The following is an 18,324-nucleotide window of genomic DNA, read 5'->3' on the forward strand; positions in this document are numbered from 1 at the left end:
GAACAAGAATCCCCCTTCCCTGACCCACTCCTGTGCCCTGCCCACTGCAATTAAAGATAAGGGGGGGAAAATTGGGTGGTGCCCATTTTGGGGCGTTAACGTCACCAGGGCGCTAATTTTAGCACCCCGGAAAGTTAGCGCCACTCTGCCATAAATTCAGAAGTAGCGCCTCAAGCAGGAGGTGGGGCACTACTGGGAAGTGCTCCACCTCCTGCTTGGGGCACTACTACTGAATTTCACGGTGCTACATGGGGCCACGCCATTGCAGGCCTCCACCCCTGATTAAAGGGGAGGGGCCTAGCGCTGCACGCACCGGGGCCCTGCTGGATCACCGGGGAGCAGGGTGCCGTGAAAACAGCCCGGCACTCAACAGGAGTGCCGGTCTGTGCGATCGCGGCTGGCACCCCGCATACAAAAGTGAAAGGGGGCAGGTGCTGGCAGTCGGCCAAAATAAAAATGGCCACCCGACACCTGCCCTTTAAGTAGCATCGCCACCACTGCAAAAACGCTCCCTGACCCTGTCGGACATTTCGTCTGGCAATAGGTCAGGGGGCACATGGGAAGTTTGCAGCCAGGGCGCAAGCGGGGCACTGCACACAGCGATGACGTCCTCGCCGGTGGCACAGCGGCACAGGGCGCTACCGGCTACCGCCGCCGCTAACCTCCCACTGAATTTCACGGGAGGCGTTAGCAGCGCCACGCCCAAGCGCTAGGGGGCGCTAACGAGAGGCGCAAACCAGCCCAATTTTTCCCCCAAGAACTTTCACAGTCAGACCAGTGCCCTTCTCACATTCCCGTACCATCGTTCTTCAATGCAGGAAAATCTAAGTCTTTATTGTCCAGACTTGAAACAGGCAAGCACTCACAATCAATAACAATTCAAAGTGTTTAGTGACTTGTGAAAGACATGCATTGCTCCTTGGAAAGTGTCCCAAAAATACCTTAAACGAGATTGAAAAAGACTTATGTTTACAATGTATAGATGCTTCCACCTTTGATTTTTTTGAGCCAGTAGTTGAAATCTTCCTCCTGAAGCCTCTGAAGTTGTGTATCATTGATTTAGAGCATGCGTGGTTATTTTTTTAATACATTGATCAGCCCGATTTTGTTTTGTTGTGTTTAGTTCATAGCTGAACTACATCAAACTCAAAGCCAATCATGAAATGGTATTGACAGTAATCTCAAAGCTTGTGTAAGCCAGACATGATGGGGGTGAAAATGACTTTGTGGAAAAGAAAATCGAACTGAATATAAAATGGGCTGCTGATTCGCTATTGCCTGTTTTGCATTACGCCCATGAGGAATTTCACCCCAATGAGTTGAACCTCTACAAACATTCTACAGACCCCTTCAGGATTCTAGTTATGCAGACATCATAAGATTCTTTGTAACAGCAGGTCTTGATTTCCCTTGATGATAAAAATGACCTCTATATAGTACATCTCTGCAAATATCTGTCCTTGCAATGAGCCAAAAGACCTCCTTAACAATGGGGCAACTTTAGATTCCATCGGTACCCAAATGACAAAGGCATCACGGCAGTGACGGGCAATCTGAAAGTGACAAATGTTGGGAAGCACGTGTATGATTCATTAAATTTTAATAAAATGTGAGATATGTTTTCTTCTGTATTCATATTGCATCAGTACCGATAGAAACTTGCACTGATACTTGGATATTTCAGTTGAAGAGCCAGCTTGGTTAAACAAGCAATGTCACTTTGTTCTGCTTTTGCCTCTTACTATTTTAGTTTTAAAATAGCCATTCGCTATTTCGCTATTTTGCTATGAATAAACAGAGAAGTGTTGCAGGAACAGCTGGATTCGGCTGCTAAAAATAGACAGGAAATTACCGTGACATGTCATTGAGATTGAGCCCTACGAAAACAAAAGATGAGAAGTGCACTGTTTTAAATGTCGACCAATGCTGCTTTTACTTCTTCATTTTGCTGCTACGTAATGCACCTTGAGGAGTGTTTCATTGCAACACATGGAGATTTGCAGTTTCACTCACAGACAGAGCGGTCAGCATTTGGGGATCTGTCATCACATTTGGCAGGCAAGACCAAAACTTTTTTCTGCTTTATAGAATCCAGGTGGCGGCAGAAAAGCATAATGCCTATATCAATATGTCTATACCAATGTTTACGCAGCGAGTTGTTATGATCTGGAACGCACTGCCTGAAAGGGTGGTAGAAGTAGATTCACTGGTAACTTTGAAAAGGGAATTGGATGTATACTTGAACAGGAAAAAATTGCAGGGCTTTAGGGAAAGAGCAGGGGAGTTGGACTAATTGCATAGCTCTTTCGATGAGTCTGCACAGGCACGACGGGTTGAATGGGTCCCTTCTGTGCTGTGTGATGTGATTCTATGTGCATAGTGAGGTTGTTGCCTCTGCTTCATATTTTCCCATTTACTTTTACTTTACTTTTTCTCTTTTTTTAAGGTTCTTACCGCACCACATACTGTTCCCGAGAATGCAGGACCTGTTACTGTAACCCTGTCATTGCCACCCCTCCTAAGCCAAGTAATGGGATGCACGCAGGAAAAGGTCTGGGTGACTTGTTATCCCGGTTTTTTGTCTCTCCTTTCCTGTTGGGTAATGCTTTCTCTCTGTTTGATTCCCAATACTCTCCCACTCAAAATGTGTACCCAAAACAAGAGGCTCACATTACAGACTGCCCCAACTTCACATCTAACAAAAAAAGGGAAATGCTGAAGTAGGTACAAGTTTCTTTGAAATGCAATGCTAGCATCGACTTTACCAAATACAAGAAGAAACCAGATAGATATTTGGCAGAAAAATTGATTGAGCAGTATAAGAGCTGGAGTAGTGTACAATATTTTTCAAATCTTGGAACTGGTCAGATGGGCCATAGTGGTCTCCACTAGTCTTGTAAATTTCTACATGTCATGGACTGGAGACATATTACAGTAGCACACAGATACTTAATGGAGGTAACAGGTAAGATGTTACATCCCCTTCCACACAGGGTTCAGAGAGTCAAGCCAGAACCACAACTTTAGACACCATTGTTAAGGTTCTGTAAATGAAGTCCGTCCTCATAGATTTTGATTGACAGGCCACAGTGTGTAACTGCAAATGCAAACCTCTTCTCTCTTCCCCCCACTCCCACATCAGTGAGCTCAGTCTATTTGTCTGTCTTTCCAGCTGCACAGGTACTACTAAAAGTAGAATTGTTAATACGTGTAGTCATGAGATACCAAAAAGGGGAGCTGGCCTGGCTTGAGGGGGTCACTAAACAGTAAATGTTTGATTGTAGAGTAGAAAAGGTACTGCATGTGGATCTGAGTACAGAATTTGTGTGTTTACAGTTATTTTAACTGATTTATTAGGCCTGCTGTCTGCTATATGCAAAATATGGCTACTTTATTGTTTAATTTGACTAATGTTGCTCTTTATCTTGATAAACAACTTTAGCCCTAGTTAAAAATGATTAATGTTGACATTAATTGAGGTGGCCTTTTACTGTATGTACTGATATGCAATATACTCAATACTTTAGCACAGTATGTAGGGGTATATTTGTCTATGTGTGTAAAGTTAAAAATAATTTGTTAAACAGTCATTATAAACCACAACAGTTTAAGTAAAATTATTTTTCGTTAACTTTACACCAAGATTAGAATCTGCACCTTGATGTCAAACCAATTTCCTGTTCAGTGCAGCCTGGCATTTCTCCCGGAGGGGCAAGGCCCAGGGATGAAAGCATTGCCTGATGTAAAGATCATCTCAGTCATCTAACAATCTTTTCTTTTTCTTTTAAGCAGGTTACAGGTCACTGCACCAATGCTTCTTCTCAGACTTTGTTTCCCAATTTCCCCTTGTTTCTGATTCTATTAAAGTGCTTGTTTATCTTTTATTTTTCAATTCTAATAGAAAGGCCCAGCCCGAAAGGCCGACTGTTGCCTGATCAGTTTTGAGTTTCGGGTGTTTTCTGTTTCTGTTTCAGATTTGATATTTGGCTCAGCCTGTTCCTAACCTTTGTGTTCACAAACTTTGTTTTTTAAGCAGTTCAGATGTATACCTTTCTATTCTATTCAAAATTCAAATCTCTTATTCCTATCAATAGAAAATCCTTAAAGTTGACAAACATGCAACCTGTGGTGTCAAGTAACTGCAGACCATAAATGTTTTCAGCTGATTGGTCATCAACTTGGTGCCAGGAAGCAATATGTAAATATTATGTACAGAGATGGAACAAGAAAATCTACCCAACTATTTACACAAGTACAGTAGATTTGGATCTGACAACGAGTGATTTTATTGCATGTTGCAAATCTTCTGATAGCACTCATTCAAATAGGCCATAATATAATGGCAGTCATTGCAAGTAACTGTAGAAGAACACAGCAGATCTGTTACCTTCTGAAAATAGAAAAGAGAGGTTGCCTCACTAAGTGCTCAACAGAATTTGTTTAAAAATTGTGGGTCCAAAATTCTCAAAGGGCCCACTCCGCTAACGCAAGTGAGAAAGAGGGAATTTACAAACACCCAACTGGAAGGACGCCAATCCCGTCCCAAATTACAGGTCCTCATCATTTTCAAAGCAGGTGGCCGGCGCTTGTAAGGGTACATCAGAGGCACCTGTCCCAGTTCACCTGCTGGAAACTACTCCACTAAGTTCACCTCTGAGGCCCTTCACAGGCTGAAAAGAAAACAGAGAGTAGGGATAAACGGATCTTTTTCAGGTTGGCAGGCTGTAACTGGTGGGGTGCCACAAGAATCATTGCTGAGTTCTCAGCTACTTACAATCTATATTAATGACCTAGTTGAAGGGACCGAGTGTAATGTATCCAAGTGACAGTAAGCTGTGAGAACACAGAGGGGGTGATTTTGCCAATGGGGAGCTTTTGGAGTCGGGACTCCTACTTGTCGGGTTTCAGTCCCGCCTCCATCAACTTCTGACCAACCCACACTATTTTCCCTTCATTGACCTTGTTAAGCCCACCCAGCGGGCTTAGCAGGCCAATTACGGGAAAGCTGGTTTTGACAGAAAAAATTGTTATCGTTTGACAGCTCTGTGAAGCTGTCAAACAGTGCCATTCTCTGTAGTTTGTTGAGATCTTTGTAATGTATGTACCTTTAAGGGAGAGAACTACTTTTTACAGCTCCTGTATACTGTAGTACCGACAGTGACCACACCTTTATATAAACCCTGAGTAGTGATCTGTACAGTTAGTTCTAGAGTAACCCTCATTCAGTAAACACCTGTTGTACCGTTACTCCTGCAGTCTGTGTCTTATTATACACAGACACAACATTGGCAACGAGCAGATTCGAACCTACCTGCAACTCTGCATCACCTCCCAGGGATTCGCTCCTGGAGAACAGTGTAAGGAGGTCGAGTCCAGAAGCACGGGCGTCGACCACGGGCAACCGCCCAGTCATCCAGCGGAGATTTGAGCATCACAGAGGAGGCTGTCGAGAGCCAGGCTTGGTTTTCCAGTCACGGTGGTCCAGCGAAACGGGCTGGCAACAGGTACTGCGCAGACCCTTCCCGGACAGCGGTGGCTAGAGCCGACCGAGCGGCACAGAAAAAGGCCGAGCAGCGTCGACGGGGGAGAGAGAGAGGGCAGAGCGCACAGGGCGCAGCCGGTGTTCAGGACCGAGCAGCGTCAACGGGGAGAGAGACGAGAGAGAGCAGAGCGCAGCCGGTGTTCAAGGGCCAAGCAGCGTCAACGGGGGAGAGAGGCGTGCAGGAAAACGCACAGAGCGCAGCCGGTGTTCAAGGGCCAAGCAGCGTCAACGGGGGAGAGAGGCACGTAGGAAAACGCGAGGCACTGCCATTGCCACGAGGACCGCAGAAAGCGGCATTGGCAGCAGCGCAGGAGCAGCGCACGAAACCCACAGGGTGTCGCCATTTGCCACGAGGACCGCCGAGAGCGGCGTTGGCAGCAGCGCGGGAGACACCATTTTAAGTCGCAGCGGGGAAGAAAGGAAAGCGTGGGAGATGCCATTTTAAGCCGCAGCGGGGAAGAAAGGAAAGCGCGGGAGATGCCATTTTAAGCCAGTCTAACCACACCCAAAAATGTCGAAGAGTGGCAGTACCACAGCGTTCGACAATGAAGTCGAAGATTGGACGACATATGTCGAACGCATAGAAGTATACTGCAAGGCGAATGAAGTGCCAGATGACAAGAAAGCGCTGGTATTGTTGAATTTAATGGGTGCAAAAACGTATGGCTTACTACGAAACCTAGTAACCCCAGAGAAGCCAGTAGAAAAGGATTTTGAAAACATAGTGTCAATCCTACAGGACCACTTAAACCCCACACCGCTGCTGATAGCAGAAAGATTTAAGTTTCACAAAAGGAACCAGCATAAAGATGAAAGTAATGCTGAGTATTTAACGGAACTGCGCAAGCTATCGAAACACTGCCAGTTTGGAACGGGACTAGCAGATACTTTAAGGGACAAGTTTGTGTGTGGGCTTCAAAGTGAAGGAACCCAGAAACGGCTTCTATCAGAAAAGGATCTTACGCTGGACAAGGCTTTCAGCATTGCAGTATCACACGAAGCAACAGCACGGGGCGCTGCAGAGATACAACGGAGACCTCAAGAATATGGCACAAATGAAGTGTCATACGGAACAGTGAAGTGCTATCGCTGCGGCAGAACAACACATGACAATAATGATTGCTGGTTCAAGGACAAAGTGTGCAGACAGTGTGGAAAAGTAGGACACATAGCAAGAGTCTGCAGGTTGGGAAAGAAAACCAGCAGCAAGAAATCTCCACAGGAGAAGTACAAGAAGGTACATAAGGTGACGGAGAGTAGTTCAGACGAACAGAAAAGTGATACAGACTCCGGAAGCAAGGAGCTGGGTTGTCTGAAACTACATAATGTGATCAAAATGGAGGATCACCAAACTATCTGGGTCACGCTCAAGATAGCAGGAGTCTAAGTGAAAATGGAATTGGACACAGGATCAGCCCTAACAGTCATAAACCGAAGGGACTACAAGCGGCTATTCTCACATATACCCTTGAGAGATACAAAGATTGTCTTGAAGACGTACACGGGGCAAAAAGTCTACCCCAAAGGAAAAATAAGGGTGAACGTTATATATAACGGCAAGGAAACATCAAAAATGGACCTATATGTATTGTCAGATGGAGGACCACCACTACTAGGACGTGGAATAACAACAGAAAATGCTGGAAACACTCAGCAGGCCAGGCAGCATCCGTGGAGAGAGAAACAGAGTTAACGTTTCAGGTCTGGGACCCTTCATCAGAACTGGAAAAAGCTGGAGATGTAACAGATATTAAGCAGGTGCAGAGACAGGGGGGGGGGCAGTTAGGAGGGGAGGAAGAAATAGAAAGAACATCCTGTACTTTTGTAAGAGGCAGGAAAGATAAAATGTTGCAAATGGGAATGGCAAAAATCATACTGCATGAAAAATGGCGGCAAGGATAATTATCTGAAATTGTTGAACTCAATGTTGAGTCCGGCAGACTACCCACACCCCCCGCCCCCCTGTCTCCGCACCTGCTTAATATCTGTTACATCTCCAGCTTTTTCCAGTTCTGATGAAGGGTCCCACACCTGAGTAGTGATCTGTACAGTTAGTTCTAGAGTAACCCTCATTCAGTAAACACCTGTTGTACTGTTTCTCCTGCAGTCTGTGTCTTATTATACACAGACACAACAGTCTTGAATTCAAGACCTCATCAAACCTCTTTCTTTTGCAGAAATGAGATGGTTGCTGCATTGGAGAATGCAACGGCCATCTGTCATCTCTACCGCGGAGGTGCGAGACTCTCCGCATGCCCACCGATTGAAGCCTGCAGGAAGAAACAAAGGTAAACTTTTTCTAACACTTTACACTTACCTCAGATACTCACCTCTCCACACGTGTACCCATCACTCACCTCCACAGCACACTTTTGGACCCCTCCAACCCCCGCAGACCCACTACTCGCCTCGGTGACCCTGGCAGGGTTTGGAGCCTTCGGGAAGCCCGCACTTGTGTGGGCAAAATGGTAATAAGCCTATAGAAACATAGAAGATAGGAGCAGGAGTAGGCCATTCGGCCCTTCGAGCCTGCTCCGCCATTCAATGAGATCATGGCTGATCATCCAAATTCAGTACCCTGTCCCTGCCTTCTCCCCATATCCCTTGATCCCTTTAGCCATAAGAAATATATCCAACTCTTTCTTGAATATATTCAATGAACTGGCCTCCACTGCCCTCTGTGGCAGAGAATTCCACAGGTTCACCACTCTCTGGGTGAAGAAATTCCTCCTCATTTCAGTCCTAAATATCCTACCCCTTATCCTTAGACTATGACCCCTGGTTCTGGACTCCCCGACCATCGGGAACATCCTTCCAGCATCTAGTCTGTCCAGGCCTGACAGAATTTTATAGGTTTCGATGAGATCCCCTCTCAATCTTCTAAACTCCAGTGAGTATAAGCCCAATCGACACAATCTCTCCTCATACGTCATTCCTGCCATCCCAGGTATCAGCCTGTGAATTTTCGCTGCATTCCTTCCATGGCAAGAACGTCCTTCCTCAGATAAGGCGACCAAAACTGCACACAATACTCAAGGTGCGGTCTCACCAAGGCCCTGTACAGCTGTAGCAAGACATCCTTGTTCCTGTACTCGAACCCTCTTGCTACGAAGGCCAACATACCATTTGCCTTCTTAACCGCCTGCTGCACCTGCATGCTTACCTTCAGCGACTGGTGCACAAGAACACCCAGGTCTCTTTGCACTTCCCCTTCTCCCAATCTATTGCCATTCAAATAATAATCTGCCTTCCTGTTTTTGCCACCAAAGTGGATAACCTCACATTTATCCACATTATAGTGCATTTGCCATGTTTCTGCCCAATCACCTAAAGTGTCCAAATCGTACTGGAGTTTCATGACATCCTCCTCACAGCATACCCTCCCACCCAGCTTTGTGTTGTCTGCACATTTGGAGATATTACATCCAATTCCCTCGTCCAGATCATTAATATATATTGTGAACAGCTGGGGTCCTAGGACCAATCCTTGCGGTACCCCACTAGTCACTGCCTGCCACTCAGAAAATAACCCGTTTATTCCAACTCTTTGCTTTCTGTCCGCCAACCAGTTCTCTATCCAAGTCAATACCTTGCCCCCAATCCCATGTGCCTTAATTTTGCACGCTAATCTCTTATGCGGGACCTTATCGAAAGCCTTCTGAAAGTCCAAATACACCACATCCACTGGTTCTCCCTTATCTATTTTACCAGTTGCATCCTCAAAAAATTCCAGTAGATTAGTCAAGCATGATTTACCTTTTGTAAATCCATGTTGACTTTGTCCAACCCTGTCACTGCTTTCCAAGTGCTCTGCTATTACATATTTTATAATGGAGTCTAGCATTTTCCCCACTACCGATGTCAGGCTTACCGGTCTATAATTCCCCGCTTTTTCTCTGCCACCTTTTTTGAATAGTGGGGTAACATTAGCTACCCTCCAATCCATGGGTACTGTTCCAGAGTCTATTGAGTTCTGGAAGATGACCAGCAATGCATCTACTATTTCTAGGGCCACTTCCTTAAGTACCCTGGGATGTAGATTATCAGGCCCTGGGGATTTATCGGCCTTCAGTCCCATCAATTTTACTTGTTAAATGGCTGTAATCCCTTCCTGCCTCCAAGGAGATGGGACCCAGCACGGGGCGGCTACCCGCCTCCTGGCAAGATGGCACAGAGGCGGATTGGGCACCCGCCCTCCAAATTCTGCCATTTTCCCGGCAGTCCTGCCTCCATACCCGCCTCCCCAGGGCTGGCAAGATCGCACCCAAAGAGTCTGCAAAGGGGTATAGATAGACTAAGTGAGTGGGCAGTAAGGTGGCAGTTTGACTATAATGTGGAGAAATGTGAGGTTATTCACTTTGGTAGGAAGAATAGAAAAACAGAATATTTTTTAAATGGTGAGAAACTTTCAAATGTTGGTGTTCAGAGAGATTTGGGTGTCCTCGTGCAAGAAACACAGAAAGCTAGCACGCAGGTACAGCAAGCAATAAGGAAAGCAAATGGCATGTTGGCCTTTATTGCAAGGGGGATGGAGTATAAGAGTAAGGAAGTTTTGCTACAACTGTACAGGGCCTTGGTGAGACCACACCTGGAGTACTGTGCACAGTTCTGGTCTCCTTACCTAAGGAAGGATATACTTGCCTTGGAGACGGTGCAACGAAGGTTCCCTAGATTAATTCCAGGGACGAGAGGGCTGTCCTCTGATGAGAGATTGTGTAGAATGGGCCTATACTCTCTGGAGTTTAGAAAAATGAGAGGTGATCGCACTGAAACATACAAGATTCTGAAGGGGATTGACAGGGTAGATGCTGAGAGGTTGTTTCCCCTGGCTGGAGTGTCTAGAACTAGGGGGCATAGTCTCAGGATAAGGGGTAGGCCATTTAAGACTGAGATGAGGAGCAATTTCTTCACTCAGTGGGTTGTGAATCTTTGGAATTCTCTGGCCCAGGGGGCTGTGAATGCTGAGTCTTTGAGTATATTCAAGGCTGAGATAGATCGAATTTTGGACTCTAGGGGAATCAAGGGATATGGAGATTGGGCAGGAAAGTGGAGTTGAGGTCGATGATCAGCCATGATCTTATTGAATGGCGGAGCAGGCTCGAGGGGCCTTATGGCCTACTCCTGCTCCTACTTCTTATGTTCTTAAATCAGCATTGAAAGATCTTCAGCTCTAATGGGAGCCATAACTTTGGCAGCATAAGGTAATTGATTCCCCTCAAGGATCAATTACCATACTTCTGGCAAGGTCTGGGGTCTTTCCTGGGGTCTCAGCAGGGCTCACACCAGCTCAGCCTTGAAAGGAGGTTAATGAGAAGGAACCTTAGGTACAAACAAATAACAGAACTGATGTCAGGAAGCACGTCTTTACACACAGACTGAGTAATATCTGGAGTGATCTTCCAGGGTAGTGGAGGCAAAAGCTCTAGTTAGATGGTGTGCTGCAGGGAATTGTAGGTTTCTATGGAAGAATGAGCTAAATAGGCCAAATGGCCGCCAGCATCTATCCCTCAATTAATATCACTAAAACAGATTATCTGGTCTTTTATCTTATTGCTGTTTGTGGGACCTTACTGTATGCAAATTGGCTGTCATATACCCCTACAGCAGTGCCTTCACTTCAAAGTACCTCATTTGCTGTGAAGCGCTTTGGGACATCCTGAGAATGTGAAAGGCGCTATATAAATGCAGGTTCTTTAATTTCATCTTCATCTGTACTTATCTTTGTGAAGTTCGTCTGCATTTTCTGCTCTTCCGCTCTTTAGTTTGCCACACATCATTTCCCAACTACGACAGCAGTCAGGTGATTTTCTGCCACCGCTCATTCTGGGTACAGACAAGCATCCAGTGGTGGCACTCTGTGATTCTCATTCCATGTCTGTGGGGAAGCACCTGGCTTGTACTCCCTTGATGGCATGCAGACGTGAACCAGTACACAATGGCACAATGTGTTGTACCACTCGCACTAAATACACACATTATTAGGCACTCTTTCTCTACTGGGTACACCTAGGTTCCCATAATTCTAATTGTGCCATTATCAGATTTAGTACAAAGATAACCGAACAGTCCCCAAGTGCTCAATGCAGCCTAATAGTTATAATTAAAATGAAATAGCAAACACTAGTTGATTCTTTTCTTGGGATAAATGAAACTTTGCGCCCTCAAAACATTCTCACATGTATAACTTGGAACTTAAACCAGTCAGTGATTTTATTAGCCTCCAGAAGCAATCTACTCTTGCCTCATCACAAGGCAGCATGTTAAAGGGAATTCTGTAAATTATTCTTTAAGATAAAGTAACAGTCAGCCCCACCCCACCCTGCAAATGTGATTGTTTAAAGGTCAACATGTGCTTGCACAATCTCCCACTGTACTTCACTGCAACTGGGTTAACTCCCCAACCCTTCAGAAAGGTTGAAGCCACGTTAAAATTAAATTATAAAAATTGATTAAAAAATTAATATGGGATTCTTTAAGCTGGCAGTGAGCTCTCTGATCTACATCTGCACTTATTAATGATAGAATAACTGCCACTCTTTAATGAGTTTGGCTGCACTTGTAACTTGGTGCGAAAATAACACTTCAACCATATGTAAACAGAACTGCCTCTGGCTGACTCCTAGCCAGTGGCTGCAGGCTACCATTATGGAGACAAACTTTGGACACCTGAAGGGTTTCAGTTGCAAAACTTCTGATTTTGAAAAACAAAATCACAGGCTTTCTCAAGGGGAGTCAAGGGCTTGTAATTTCTGGGCCCTCCTCCAGTTTGGGTCTGTTCCATTTGATTATGTGCTATCCAGTCCTGCATGCAGAGAACTTATCTTGAGATATTGCAAGTTTAGGAAGCATATACAGTAACAGACATCTGCCCACCCTGCAATCCATCCTGTATATGACAATAAATAAACATGCATCATGCAGCTAGCTTGTCCTATAAGGCTTTGCTTTCTGAAGCTCTATAAAGTTTCAGTATGCTCTAAGCTGCTGGCGTGCATGGCATACATTCAAAGGGCTGTTTGTCCTTTGGCAGCATTACACAGGATATATTTGATTGAATGCTTTAGATGGGGCAGTAGTAAATGATTTACATGTTATGAACACCCTGTGCATGCATACATGGGCAGCTACATGGCATAGAAAGCTATTCGGTAGCTTATCTTGACAGCTTTCTCTTGGTCTGCCATCTTCTCTCTCATCTGGATCTGCTCACACAGACAGCATTGGTCCCATCTGCTATTTCCTATCACGGGTGCTCTGTGAATCCTTTTTGTGAGGGTGCTCTCCTGTCCCATATAGGACAGTCTTTACCCACACTTCCTGTATGGGCAACCCCAGCACTGCATTGTCAAAGTGGGCACTGCATGCATGTGAATCCTCTGTGACATAATGAAGTAGTTTTGATCTGGTAGCTATCCTTTTAAATCAGGCGCGATATCTGCGAGTTTAAAAAGGCATGTGCAGCCTAAAGCCTATTTTGCTACCTATGTTGAGAAGATTTTTGTTCTATGCTTCTGGGTAACAGGCTTGAGAGGCAGTTTAACACATGAGTTTGAGAGCTATAAAGAGGAATGAACTGACAACAGTGATAGACTCAAACAAATTGAGATCATCATTGAGTGGCAGGTTAATTTTAGTAAGCTCTCACAGACAAGAAGGAGGAGTCTATAACTACTGTTTTTAGAGATTCAGATTAGTATTTAGATTTGTGACCTTTTGTTATTTTCTTCAAGGAGATAAATATGATAGAAGTTCTACTGCAAATATTTGTATCGTTATATTTTTACACATTGACTTATCGTTTATTTAATAAATTTGGTTTATGTAGCGCAGGTGGGGCATCCCTCGTGCAGCTGAACGCACATTCTGCTTTGCATGTTTAGGAGATGGCAACGCCCAAAATGGCAGGTCAGTGTCAGTCACGATCTGCCTACTCTGCATACTGCCGGTGCCCGCACATCCCGCCTGCGCTATCTCCCTCACCAAGATGGTGAACAACGCGGACCGCGCTGGAAATGACTGGAAGCGAGGCGACCACCATTTTTTTCTTCAAATCTGCCTTAACTGCCAGCGCTAAGGCACCTAATTTTGCGGCCTATGACTTTGCTAAAATTTACTTTAACAGTGTTTCAAAAGTACACAAAGGTTTAATCATTTAACCACTAAATGACCCCAAACCAAAATCTACCAAGCTACACCGAAGTTGTCCAAAGTTTATTATATTTCCACTATTGTACCAAAAGTAGCATATGTTTCAAGTCATAATTTTTGTGTCTACTATCCCATTTGGACTTGTATGCTGACTGCATTATCCCTCTGTAATCACCTTGGAGTAACTGATCAGCATTCAAACCTGCAGTAATTTCTCAAAATCGTTAATTCTTCTCTGTGAATTAACCAAACGGAGAGCATAAAACTGACCGTGGCAAAGAAAATCATTCCCACAAACTCCATAGTAATATGAGTCCACAAAGCAATTGTAAAAGAGTAGTCTTATCTCTGGGGTCAGATGACTGTAACAAACCACTCAAAGTCTGCTCTTGTGGTTTCTTGTGGTATTCTGAAACGCTCACTGTGATTATTGCTTGGTAACCATTGACATTACTTTCCATGCAATACAATTCCAGTATGAAATCATTATTACAAAATGTTAATACTAACAATGTAATCATTGTTCAGTTTCCAATGCCACTTTTAAACTGGCAGTAAAACTTACCTTGTTATACCCAGACGCAAACGAGATCCATCTTTTTAAGCAGCATTAAGTTCCTATGCTTCCTTGTAATATTAAATTTCTCACTAGTTATATTTCCCAGCTTCCCGACACAACCGACATTAATACACATATGTCATGACATATTTAAGCACAGGAAGTGCAGAAATGTGACTGTTGAATGTATTCTGTGTATGAAAGTTGAATATTTACTGTAGGTAGAGACCTTGCAGTGAAAACATTGAATGGCCAGAAACAAAGCAAGATGAAATGTAATGTGAGCTGTACTATACAGGCAGCATCAGAACAAATGGGCAGCATAAATGGGAAATGGCACAGCCATCCTGTTCTGGATTGCTTTTATTCTGTTTACACTTGAGATCGAAATTGCTTTGAAACTATTGATTGGAACTGATTGGCATAGCTGCACAAATTGATATAGTAGCGCTGCACATCAGAATCAGAGTATTTTGAGTGTGGCCATGACAGAAAGGTAAGCTGAACAATAGTGAATTGTGGCTACCTGGTCTTGTTTGGAGGCGCTGTTGGATGGAGTCACTAAGTAATTTATATTAGATTCAGTCCTTGGTACTCAACGACTAGAGGGACCTTCAGTCCAAAGTATATATATTTTATTACAGTTATACAAGAAGTAAAGATGTTAAAATAGAAAGGTTACACTTACATGTACAAATGCTTCAGATTAAACTCCAATTGTTGTTAAAGCATTTATTTAAGTGTTGTCCAAAATTTTATTGACTCTTAATTAGTCTAACTACAAGATTTTTCCAGATTGTTGTCTTAAAGATAGCAGGAGATTCTTTGGTCAATTTTTTGCTGACCTCAGTCAATCACAAGATCAAATGGTTCTGTCAGTTTGTTAACAGCTATCCCATTCCAGTACAACCAAGATGATTAAACAAACAGAATCCACTTCAAACCATCCATTTAAGAAATTCAAAAATGCATGAATGTGGCTTGTATTCCCTTGAGTAGAGAAGATTGAGGATTCATTTTATCCAATGATAAAAGTATTCCGATAAGGTAGATACAGAGAAGCTTTCCTCTTGGAAAGGGGGAATAACCTTAAAATTATAAGCAGACCATTCAGGAGTGAAATCAGGACGCATTCTTCACACAAAGGTTAGTAGCAATCTTGAACTCGTTCTTCCACTAAAACGGCTGTGGATGCTGGGTCAATTGAAACTTTCAATGAGTGATAGATTTTGGTTAGGTAAGGGTATCAAAGGATATGGGCCAAAGGTGGGTAAATGGAGTTGAGGTACCCATCATCTATGATATAATAGAATGGTGGTATAACCTTGAGGGACTAATGGCATACTCCTGTTCCTAAATAATGATAGCAGTTACTTTAGTCTTTAAATCTGATATATGTAGTGATATCTGTCATTTCAAAGAGAATTTGGTAGTTAACACAAGACTCTTAAATCGGGTAAACGCATTGTAAGTGGGACCATTGTTAGCTCCTCAGGTGTGCACCTCTGTCACAGCAGAGAGAAAGGACAATGGGGGGCGGGGGGTGGGGGGGAATTACTTCCCAACATGCTGGGAGCAGGTGGCTCCATTAGCGAGCGGGAAATTCGGAAGTCTGGTTTCCCCGCACACTGTGGAGATTGGTCCCGATAGGTCCCCCGTCCGAAAGTCAGCTTGATTGACAGGCTTGGCTTCCAGTCAAGCGGGGAGCACTCCGGAGGAGGACCAGATAGGTCCGATCCCAAAGGTGGGGTTGGGAGGAAGCACTCCTGCTCCCCCTGACCCACAAGGAGTGCTCCCCGAGGCAATCCTCGCCTTGCTGCAGCCGCCGGGCTACCCCGAGGCCAAGCAGGTTAAATCCGAGGCTTCCAGCATCATTTAACATATTTTAAATGCAAACCCGCCTCCTGGGAGTGGGTTGGCCACCCGTCCCTTGTCCCATAAGAACATAAGAAATAGGAGCAGGAGTAGGCCATACGGCCTCTCGGGCCTGCTCCGCCATTCAATAGGATCATGGCTGATCTGAATCTACTCACGTCCGCTTCCCTGCCCTCTCCCCGTAACCCCTAATTCCCTTATCTGCTAGGACAATGTCTATCTCCAATTTAAATTTATTTAATGTTGCAGCTTCCACAGCTCTCTGGGGTAGCAAATTCCATAGATTTACTACCCTCTGAGTGAAGAAGTTTCTCCTCATCTCAGTTTTGAAAGGGCAGCCCCTTATTCTAAGATTATGCCCCCTAGTTCTAGTCTCACCCATCAGTGGAAACATCCTCACCGCATCCACCCGATCATGCCCCCTCACAATCTTATATGTTTCGATAAGATCGCCTCTCATTCTTCTCAACTCCAATGAGTAGAGTCCCAACCTATTCAACCTTTCCTCATACGTCAACCCCCTCATCTCTGGAATCAACCGAGTGAACTTTCTCTGAACCGCCTCGAGAGCAAGTATATCTTTTCTTAAATATGGAAACCAAAACTGCACGCAGTATTCCAGGTGTGGCCTCACCAATACCCTGTATAACTGCAGCAAGACTTCCCTGTTTTTATACTCCATCCCCCTTGCAATAAAAGCCAAGATTCCATTGGCCTTCCTGATCACCTGCTGCACCTGCATACTAACTTTTTGTGTTTCATGTACCAGGACCCCCAGATCCCTTTGTACTGTAGCACTTTGCAGTTTCTCTCCATTTAGATAATAACTTGCTCTTTGATTTTTTCTGCCAAAGTGCATAACCTCACACTTTCCAACATTATATTGCATCTGCCAAATCTCAGCCCACTCACTTAGCCTGTCTATGTCCTTTTGCAGGTTTTTTATGTCCTCCTCACTCACTGCTTTCCCTCCCATCTTTGTATCGTCGGCAAACTTGGATATGTTGCACTCGGTCCCTTCCTCCAAATCGTTAATATAGATTGTAAAGAGTTGGGGTCCCAGCACTGATCCCTGTGGGACACCACTAGTTACTGATTGCCAGCCCGAGAACGAACCATTTATCCCAACTCTTTGTTTTCTGTTAGATAGCCAATCTTCCACACATGCCAGTATATTACCCCCAATCCCGTGATTTTTTATCTTGATCAGTAATCTTTTGTGTGGAACCTTGTCAAATGCCTTTTGGAAGTCCAAGTACACTACATCCACTGGTTCCCCTTTATCCACCCTGTATGTTACATCCTCAAAGAATTCGAGCAAATTTGTCAAACATGACTTCCCCTTCGTAAAACCATGCTGACTCTCCTATTAAATTATGTTTATCCAAATGCTCTGATACTGTTTCCTTAATAATGGACTCCAACATTTTGCCAATCACAGATGTTAGACTAACTGGTCTATAGTTTCCAGCTTTTTGTCTACTTCCCTTCTTAAATAAGGGTGTTACATTAGCAGTTTTCCAATCTGCCGGGACCTTTCCTAAGTCCAGGGAGTTCTGGAAAATGATCACCAATGCATCCACAATCCCTACCGCCACTTCTCTCAAGACCCTAGGATGTAGGCCATCAGGTCCGGGGGATTTATCCGCCTCAAGGCCCATTATTTTACTGAGTACCATCTCTTTCATGATTTTAATCGTGTTTAGCTCCTCCCCCCCAATTGCCCCCTGTTTGTCCACTGTTGGGATATTTTTAGTGTCCTCTACTGTAAAGACTGATACAAAATATTTGTTCAGCGTCTTTGCCATCTCCATGTTCCCCACCACTAGTTTCCCGGTCCCATCCTCTAAGGGACCAACGCTCACTTTAGCCACCCTTTTTCTTTTTATATAGCTGTAGAAACTCTTGCTATCTGTTTTTATATTTTTTGCTAGTTTACTTTCATAATCTATCTTCCCTTTCTTAATTAATCTTTTAGTTATTGTTTGCTGGCTTTTAAATGCTTCCCAATCTTCTATCCTCCCACTAGATTTGGCTAATTTATATGCCCTTGTTTTCAGTTGAATACTATCCTTTATTACTTTACTAAGCCACGGATGGCTGTCTTTTCTTTTACTCCCCTTTTTCCTCAGTGGAATATATTTATCTTGAAAGATGTGAAATATCTCCTTGAATGTAGACCACTGCTCTTGTACCGTCT

The 18,324-nt window shown here is 44.1% G+C and overlaps 1 long non-coding RNA gene across 2 annotated transcripts in view; it reads left to right on the forward strand.

Moving 5' to 3' along the window:
• The window catches only part of LOC147107698 (uncharacterized), a 44,830-nt gene that overhangs the window by 14,216 nt on the left and 12,290 nt on the right, over positions 1–18,324 (forward strand). For both annotated transcript variants that reach the window (XR_015080850.1, XR_015080851.1), the window contains exons 3-4: positions 2,447–2,551; positions 7,720–7,830. This is a non-coding gene — a long non-coding RNA (uncharacterized LOC147107698). The remainder of the gene's footprint in view (positions 1–2,446; positions 2,552–7,719; positions 7,831–18,324) is intronic.

The sequence above is a fragment of the Somniosus microcephalus genome, chromosome 14, assembly GCF_052327205.1.
Source record: "Somniosus microcephalus isolate GS21.2 chromosome 14, FLI_Smic_1.0, whole genome shotgun sequence".
Classification (NCBI taxonomy): Eukaryota; Metazoa; Chordata; class Chondrichthyes; order Squaliformes; family Somniosidae; genus Somniosus; species Somniosus microcephalus.